Source organism: Poecilia formosa, unplaced genomic scaffold, assembly GCF_000485575.1.
Source record: "Poecilia formosa unplaced genomic scaffold, Poecilia_formosa-5.1.2 Scaffold399, whole genome shotgun sequence".
NCBI classification, from domain to species: domain Eukaryota; kingdom Metazoa; phylum Chordata; class Actinopteri; order Cyprinodontiformes; family Poeciliidae; genus Poecilia; species Poecilia formosa.
In genome coordinates, this window is record NW_006800338.1 from 99,755 (window position 1) to 109,581 (window position 9,827).

The window sequence follows — 9,827 nt, forward strand, 5'->3', positions numbered from 1 at the left end:
GATACTAACACACACATACACACCTTCACACACACCTTCACTGATAGGATGTTTCCATACTTTGAAACTAGTGATAAGTTAAAGATAGCACCGATGAAGATCTCAGTAATGAAGAACACAGTCCAGACTAGAATATTCTCAATGCCAAAGTTTTTAATCAAATGTTTTGCTGCTAAAAATTAGTGAAAGCTGCAATGTAGTTAATAACCTGTGTCAGTCAGAAGAATGTGGACTAAACTGTACCTATGCCATTCAGTATGTTAAAATTAATGCATAAGCTAAAATTAGCCAAAATGCTAATGTTAGCATGAAGGTTATCAGTAGCATGTGAGGCATTGTGTTGAATATTGTTTTCATGTTGACTTCCTGTTGTGGGCGGAGTTTTGCGCAGGTGACATCGTTTCTCAATAAAAGGCCACAGGTCGCTCTGATGAGCACTGCACTCAGGCCAAACGCATCTGGTGGCTCTGTGGGTTGATTTCCTCCGTCCGTCCTCGGCATTTCCAGCCCTTTACTAATGGCAGCGTCTACACATTGACTTACTCCATTCAGTATACTAAACATGGGAAATAAGTCAGAAAATTAATGAATAGGTTATTTTAGGTAAAATGCTAGTTTGTGCTAATGTCACTATCCTGTCGAAAAAAATAATGAAAAAGGCTAATATTATTGCACTGCCTACGGCGGTGCAGACGTGAGAGGAATATGCAGGTTTTTATTTTGCTATGTAATGTTATGTAATGCTATATAATGCTAATGGCATGCCCCAATAAAGAGCCATTCTATTGGGTGTAGAACAACATGCATTACATGCATCTGATCAACTTATTGATCAGATTGAAACTGTGAGTTTAAAGAGGAACCTGGAGACGATCTGATCATCTGGAAACTTCTTCATCTGTGATCAGATTCAGATTCATCTCCAGGCTGCAGGAAGCAGCAGGGCAGCGTTAATCTCTCTCATCTGACTCTTTAGTCTGAGTTCAGCTCTGATTCTAAAATCACTCAGAGTGAGAGGTCTTGTTTTTTTTGGGTAATTATTTCTGTTTTTCAAGATTTTTGATGTATCAAAATATGTAGATTTTATGGAATATAGGATCATTTTTGTGAGCAAAAATGGCCCCAGCAATGTGTTCAGTTTACTTACTAAATATTTATTTTGCTAACTAAATTATTTAGCTAAACTGAATATTTAAAATATTTTGTCTTTTTTATGGATCATTGTCATTTTAGTCCTTAAAATTCCAAAATTTCCTGATAACTTTATATTTTGTTCTGTCTGATGATGTAATTTTTAAATATTAAATGATGTTTTGATCGGTCACTTTGTTACCAAATAGATTTTTACTCTTACTTGAATCATTTCTTGGACAAATACTTTTTACTTTTACTTGAGAAAATAAATGTTGAAGTAGTGCCACTCTTACCGAAGTACAACCTTTGGCTGTGAGTAACTATAATAATTTCTCAGGGTAATTATTAATAAAACTAATTTAGATAAAAATGGCAAAGTCGTGGCATTACTTGATGTTTAAGAAAATAAAAGCCAAATGGATCAGTCTAAAAACACAGGAAGTAAACCTTCAGACAAATGATGTCAAATATAATTTGTCCTTTAGCAGAAGGTTTTCTTGCCTTCGTCCTGGCAGCAAATCTGAGGATTCAGTTGAATCTTTTTATGATTTGGTCACATTTTTATCAGGCAGCACTAATTGTAGGGACAAAGGTTGGTTTTATGACTACACTGTAAATCATTGAGCTGTGTTTAGTTGTGTCTACTATCTCCTAATCTCCAAGTGAAATAAATTAATGAGTTTGAGATTTTAAACCTAAATGTGAGTTTGTGAAAAATAAACTACAGAAATAAACTACAGTAGTAAATTGTTAACTTTTTGTTAATTTTGTCAAACCTCAAAGAGTTGAATCAACTAGAGTTTTTAGGTTAGGACTTTAAAAAATTGGAAGAAGAAACAGGCAGGAGTGGGAACTATTTCCCAGAATGCTTAGCGGCATGTTTTTGTATCCTGAGTGTGTTACATTGATCTGACTGTATATGTTAAGACAAATGTTCATTTTAATGAAACTGGAGGACAATGTTCTGTTCACACTAAATGTTTCTGAGCAGAATTCATTATCATGTTAATAAATTCATTATCAGATCAGAAATTTTGTTCATGCAATTTGAAACAAGAATTTAAATTATTCTAAAGTAAAATAAGCTGTTATTTTAACTTGATATTGTGAGTAAAATAATAGAGACATGTGAGCTCTTTAACCAGATGAGGGCAGGTTTTTTCTTGCATATTGTGAAATAATTTAGTTTAAATTGCAGCATTAAGTTAAAACTTACAATTCAAGATTAATAAACTTAAAAAACAATGTTAAGTCAACTTGTCTCTTGTTGTTAAATCAACTTCATGAACTTTAATTTCTGAGATAAAATCAAAACGATTTTCTTGTTGACTTAAATTACATTTTGAAGGCAGCAGGTGGACTTTGATTTTCAAGTTTAACCACTTTAAAATATTTTACAGTGCAGTTGTTTTGTTTTCTGACTGGCTGGTTTGATGTTTTATTGATCAAAATTAATGAGACATTTTACATCTAATACAGTTTTTTAAATAGTTAATATTTACTGACGAAGTTTAAATAAAGTTGTAAAGCAAAAAAATTATATGACTGGGTTTCATTGAAGTTCTGAGAAGTGAAACGGAGAACCGGACACAATGTCCTTCACCAGTAGGGGGCAGTAAAGGGCCTGTAAGTTGGTTGCCGTCCGTCTTCAGACGGTAAAAGAAGAGGACGAACTTTCCCAGCGCTCCGGTCTAAGTGACGGTAAACAAGCAGAGAAATCCTGTTCTGTTACTTCCAAGTGTTTCCTAACCGTGTAGTTTATATCACAACACATCAGAATTTATTCATTTATGTAGTTTGTGATCAATTTAAGCAGTTTTATCTGGATCACGTTGCTGTACCAGACAATACCAATGCACGCGAGCATCACAGCTAACAAGCTAGCTACTAGACGCCATCTTGGCTAGTTTCGTAATGCGGTTTGATATTGGGTTAATTTAACCCCTTGCAGTCGGTTTTCATGGCGGTTAAAATAACTAGTAAGTAGCTAAGCAAGGCGGATAGCATTGCTTTTGTTCACAACATTTAGCATATAAGTTACATGGGAGGTTCCTGGTTCTGTATAATGTATTTTAGTTGGTGTTTTGTTAACTCAGTTTTTTCTGGCAGGTCAAAGGCTTCATCACGGAGATATCAGTGCAGTTTCCCTGGAAATCCCTCCATGTTAAAGGAGCACAAAGCGTTACTGTCTCTGCTGGATCGACCCATAAACAAGTGAGAACAAGAGACTAAAGGATGAAAGTCAGTTTGTAGTTGTTATCTTGATAGAAAGGTGAACATTTTGAGAGTACGCTGTGTGCAGTGTCATGTTAACAAGATCTTAAAATTCATCCTTCTGACTTTTTAAAACCTGTTTTTAGAACAGCTCCTTGATGTGATCCCCTCATAAGCATGAACACATTGCCCCATCTTCACAGAAATAGCTCCACAGACATGTAGCTAAGATATTTTTCCCTTTTCCCCCCCAATATCAGAAAGACTGAAATCTATTGTTCCAGGCAGGGGCGTAGGAAGCGGGGGAGACGGGGGGGACATGTCCCCCCCAATATTGGGGAGAGTCACATTCGTCCCCCCCCCAATAATTTCACCGCAGTTGCGAAGAATTTTAAAATCTTCCACTCGCATGCTTTTATTTTGAAGGCGCACAACAGCGCATTCAGCAGAGCGCTTCCTGCCCCTCCCCCCTCTGAACGGCTCAGAGTAAAGGCAGCAGCAGAGAAACTCCGTTTGAATGAGGTAAACAATCTGTCGGGAATTTTGCCATGAATATCGCTCGTTTATAACATCTGGTTGTCAGTTTACTTTCATAAATAGAACTAAATCTTTTTGGTTAAGCCGTTTTAATTCTGGAATAGTCACATGTCCAATATTATTACTTTGTCTAAAAGTTAGCTACTAGCCATAATGATTTATGTAATCAGATTGAGACTGAAACAGCAGCAAAATGAGCCTTTTTATTATTTAAAGTGAGCAACACCTGATCATACTCGACCACTTAACATGTATTTTATTTTATATTATATTATATTATATTATATTATATTATTTAGATATTTAGAAGAACAACAGTGCTGGAATGGTGTTGAAGAAAGGTGAAGAAGCTCTGGTGAGGTCTTCATTTAGTTTATTAAAATATGTATTAACTTTTTAATTTTTAAATAAACTAAACTATTTTATTATGAGAGGAGCAGGTCAGGGAAGACATAGGAGAACCAGGTGGAGTTTCAGAATGTGAAGATATAAAAATTACATTAATTTCAATAAAACCAGAAAGGAGAACAGGTGAAGACTGATGTCAGGTTGATTTCTTTCAATGTTTCAATATTTTTTTTCATTATTTCCAAACTATAAGGGTAATGATTAGGAGACATTGACAATAAGAAAGGTGCTTGAGGAGAGGTTTAAAATAAATTTGTGAACATTTTTGCTACACAGTAAATGAAGTTGAGATGTATAATAATGTATACATCTGAAAATTAAGTTGTTTAAATTCTCATACTGTAGGAAATTTAGTTCACATTCTGACACATTCTGACACTGTACATCACTGTAGTGTCTGTTGTAAATCCATGAATCCCTGCAGGAACATCAGGCTGCAGAGAGTCAGAGGGAGGCAGAGACAGAAACACATAACTAGAGATTTTAGTTAAATGTGGCTGAAAATGACAGGAGAAAAAAAAACATTTAGGCTTTTTGCCTCAGTGTTTTTTATGGTAAGTTACTGAATGCAGGGATGGAAAGTGGGACTGAGTTAACAGTGAGGAACTAAGATGTCTGTTAGATGTGAAAAAGTATCATTTTTATTTATTTTGTAGATCAAACTGTTGCACTGATGTAGAGATGTTCAAAAAGAACAAAACTTGTTTTTAGATTTTATTTTTGTTGGTCAAACTGCTGTATTGAGTTTAAAACTGTTGTGTCTTATTTTATGAGCTGTTTTCTTCTTTGGTTTTAGAAAGAGGTAGAACCAGTTAAATTACCAGTTAATTTATATCAATGCATTTTGACCAATAATCAAATGTCTTTTGACCAATAAGATATATCAGAATCTGGTAGCCTGTCTGTGCTACCAGATTATTTATCTTGCTAGTTGTGAGGCAAATTCTAAAGTGAGTTCATCCTGGAATGACGGTCATCATACTATGCATAACTTTAATCTGATTATTGGATTGTAAATAGTAACATGTTAGAATACTTGTTACTGAAACAAGCGTCAGATTAGAGTAACGCATTACTGATGTGTTGATGGCATCATTGACACTTCTGCTCAAGCTATTTACTGATCTGTCAGGTTTCCGATATGCGTCCCCCCCAATGACAGACTCGTTCCTACGCCCTTGGTTCCAGGTGAGAGGTAACAGAAATGTCCCTCCTCAGTCTCAGAGTTGCAGCCGTGTCCTCCATTAAGCTGACAGTCTTCAGCTCTGGATCCATTGTTCCAGGGCAGGTGGATGTGGTTTCAGCCAGTTTGCAGTAATAACCTGATGAGCATTTAACTCAAGGGCTTCAACATATAAACTATCAATTTCTCCAGCAGCAATCTTTATATCATCTAAAACTAAATGGTTGATTTAAAAGGTTGTAGTGAAGTTTAATATTTTCCCTGTTTCTCCTTTTACCGTTTCAGAATAGAGTTTTACCATAATATGTGGGAAAAATCCTCCATGTGTCCACATTTCTACCAGCAGAGGGCGCTAGCATTACCATCATAACTGGGTATTACCATTGGGGTTTTAAAAAATCTCGTTCTTAGTTTCCAGCTAAACTCTCCCCAGTTTGGACTGGGGCTGAAACGATTCCTCTAATAATTCGACGACCTCGATTATTGAAAATCCTCGAGGTAAATTAATCTGCCTCGTAGCTTCGTTAATTAAATTGTAATAAATACTGTTAAACTATTCAGCGCACTGCGGTGTAGCCGGAAGGTTTTTGTGTTGCACAATGCAAACGTTTGATGCGTTTGTGCCATAGTTTGTAGCTGCGGAGGGAAACGGAGAATGTTTAGAAGAAGGAATGAAAGCGACAAAAACTGTCAAAGTTTGGGAACATTTTAGGCTAAAGAGAAAAGACAACAGAGTGCAATGCATCCACTGCAAAGCAGAACTGACGAACCACAGCAGCTCATCATGCAGCATCTGAAGAGGAAACAGCCGCTGTTTGCATCGAACTCGTCCACAGCTGCTAACAGGTATCGTTTATGTTCTCTTTGCTAAATATGTTAATCTAAACGTGTGATAATCTGTCATGCTATAAATGTAAACTGAGGCGTATTGTTTGCTAACGTTTCATCTACCGACTAAACATAGCAGCTACTTGGTGTCTGTAAATTGTGTGAGTAAAAAACTATCCAGGACTTTATGTAAGTTTAACAATAAAAGCTGCAGCCACAGATTGAAGGCATAAACTGGAACACATTTATTTAATGCTGTACTTCCATTCTAACTTAAATTGAATATTTAGGGTGAATATTTAGTTAGTAGGTTTTTTTCTTGCTACTGTATCAAACCTCCAACATAAATTAAAGTTTTAAATCCATAAATAAAGTATTATTTCTTCCTAAAGCTACTATGGTTGCAGCAGAGTTATCAGAAAGTGTAGATTCCCCCTTAACAATATTATCTAATGTTATCTAATGAAGATCACCTGAAATATATTTATTAAGGCCTAACAAGGAACAACCCAGTAATAATTTTCTCTTGCTTCTTTTCAGTAAATGGAAGAGTCGTACGATGAACAGCTTCGTTCAAATGGTTCCAGGATGTTGGGTTGTCCAAGCAGCTGAGTTCACAAACAGCATTTAAACCTGATCATCTCAGACATGCAGCCGCTGTCCGTGGTGGAGGATGAAGGACTCCAGAAGATGATCTCCACCTTCAGTCCACATCATGTCCTTCCTTCCAGAAGCTACTCTGTAAAAACGGTGGAGAAAAAGTATGAAGAAATCAGAGAGAAGTTGAGAAACATCCTGAAGAGACGGCAGCTTTGCTCTCTGCAGACATTTGGACCAGTGTTGCCACAGAGGTGCATCTTGGGATGACAAGCCACTTTCTTGGAGACGACTGGAAAATGGAGCCCCACCATCTGACAACATGAAGAAAGACACACAGCAGCAAACATGCAGAGTTGCTGGAAGGTGTTATTGCAAAGTTTGATGCTCCACCTGAGAAAGTCACAGCTGTCATCCAGGATAATGGTGCCAATATTGTAGCAGCAGTGAAGATTTTGGCAGAAGAGCATAAGTGGGTATCTGTGCAGAGTGCAGGGCTCACCCTGAACTTGGTGGTACAGATCGCTCTGAAGAACAACCAGAGCATCTCTAAGTGTGTGGCAGCTGCAGTACGTCTTGTTAAACAGTTAAAAAAGTGAACTGGCTTGGACAAAGCTGGAGGATGAGCAGCAGCTGATGGGCACAGCATCACACATGCTCATCCAAGATGTAGGCACTCGTTGGAACAGGACTTTCCACATGATGTCCAGGCTGCTGGAGCAAAGATGGCCGATAACTGCTGCACTGTCTGACCCAGCATTGACACCACCAGGAAAACTCCACCTTGGTCTTTAGCCCCAGCAGGGGGATGTTATGGAGGAGGTCAGCAAGGCTCTTCAGCCATTTGAAGAAGCTGTAATGTTTCTGCGTGGGAGAGACTATGTTACCGTTAGGTCTGGAAACCTAGAACAGTCATGGAACACAGACACAAATGAGAGAGGAGACGTGAATAAGGTTTTACTGGTGAGGAGAGCAACATGAAGGAGATCTCAGTTACAGTCAGTTTTCTGCTGCTCTGAGTCTCTTCCTGCCTCTTTTATCAGAGATTATGGTGCCCTGGTTACACAGATTGAGACTGGCTAAAGGGGTGGGGGACAGCACAGTCTCAATCACATTCCAGTTAACACAAAAACAATCAGAACACTGTGCATTGAGCCGGGCTTCAACTGATTCAACTTCAACAGACAGGCCGAGCTGCAGCTCATCGCGTGAAGCAGAATATTCTGACCTGTCGCTTCTGCACCTCGCTGCACTGCACACAGAGAGAAGATTAAAAAGGTACCAGGTCATCACACCACACTAGCATAGAGGAGATAAAATATAAGCTAAATATTCCAACAGTTACTCTCTCTGCACTTCCACAACTTGGGCAAAGCCTCAACAAGTCCATACAGGCCCAAGGTTTTGAGACCAAGCTTAAGTGATGACACAGATCCCAAGATGGGAAAGACTGTTTATGTGTCGGCCTCAATCCTCAAACTCTGTCCTACTTACTGCTGCTTTAGATCCCAGATTTAAGAAACTTGGGTTCTTGGGGAAAAAGCACTAAGTGCTGTCCAGATCACAAACCAAAGAAAAGCATTAGATGTCTGGTAAGATCTCCGCCCCGTTATGGGAATAATACAGAACACGGCGTTGATGGCTACCCCTGAAAATTTAAGCATATTTGGTCCAAACTCAATAAATTAAGTGACATTGGCTATTTTGATAACGTCATGCTCGTTTCTGAAATGATATTTACTTAGAGCATACCTTATGGTCCACAAGAAATCGTCAGTTTGTTCTCACCAGTCTCAGATGAAACTTTTATATCTGCATCGGATAATCCTGCATCCCCACGTCTCCTGCTGTTGTCTCTTTGGCTCCAAGCCTCTCTGGAGAGCTCCGTTTCCATCTTCTCCCTCTCGCTCACCTTCACCGAGACGCCCAGCTGCTCCAGCGTCGGTACAGCGTCAGACACTGCAGGGAAAGTTTTCGTTCCACTTTCCAGGTTGATTCTGAGTTGAGCCGAGAAGCGGCATTTTGCCTGAATCCCTTTTTCCTTAAGCTGCTTGATTACACCCCGCAGTCACGCTCTCTGTTTGAACCTCTGGAGATTAATCCTGATCCAAATGTATAGTTTTGCCCTAAAAGACGACTTGTTTTTGTGACCATGCTTATCTTCGTACGGCTCCTTTCACAGTGTAATCCAGGAAACGGACCATGGTGGTGGATCTGTGTCAGCTGCTGTGAGCCACAGAGCACGATGCGCTCTTTCAATGCGTACATCTTCCAGGGAAGAAGCGAGGTTTTAATGAGTTCTTTCTTGGAACTGATCACGTCCTGCTTCTAACATCCCTGTGGGACTTGGTAGATTCTGAGATTGTGACGACGCAGACGGTTCTGAAGGTAATCACACTGGTTAGTGAGCGCAGCCTCGTGTCTCAGAAAGTACCGAAGCGCTCTCTCATTTCGCTGGCTGGTGTCTTCTGCCACGCTGATTCGGCCTTCTTCTAAAACAGATGAATATGAATTATGTAAGGTTTATTTGGTAGGTTCGCATTAAAATTATCTACAAAAAGTAAATGGAATTTTGTCATGTAATAAAAATACATAAATCTTAAAAGTTAAATATTTATGTGAGTTTCTGACAGTTTGCAGTCAGAGCAATGATTGTGTTGCTCTTTGCCAGCTTGGATGGAGGAGGAGACACTGAATCATTACTGGGTGTTTCTGATGCTGCAATAGCTGCTATTTTTATTTCCTTAATGTGTTCTTCTTCTCTGGTTTTATTTTGGGTTTTCATTTAAAGACCTTTCTGTAACATTTACAGTATTCCAGTTTTGAGCTACAGTTAAAAAAATGGCAGGGCTTTTATCAAATTTTAATCAAAACATTTCTGATTCTGGTTTAAAATTTTCTGAAAATATGAAAGATTTCCTCAACA

The 9,827-nt window shown here is 38.4% G+C and overlaps 1 long non-coding RNA gene across 1 annotated transcript in view; it reads left to right on the plus strand.

The window, feature by feature from the left end:
- Positions 1-2,498: 2,498 nt before the first annotated feature.
- The window catches only part of LOC107833505 (uncharacterized), an 18,370-nt gene continuing 11,041 nt past the window's right edge, over positions 2,499-9,827 (plus strand). Inside the window, exons 1-2 of the long non-coding RNA XR_001659251.1 lie at positions 2,499-2,835; positions 3,244-3,348. This is a non-coding gene — a long non-coding RNA (uncharacterized LOC107833505). The remainder of the gene's footprint in view (positions 2,836-3,243; positions 3,349-9,827) is intronic.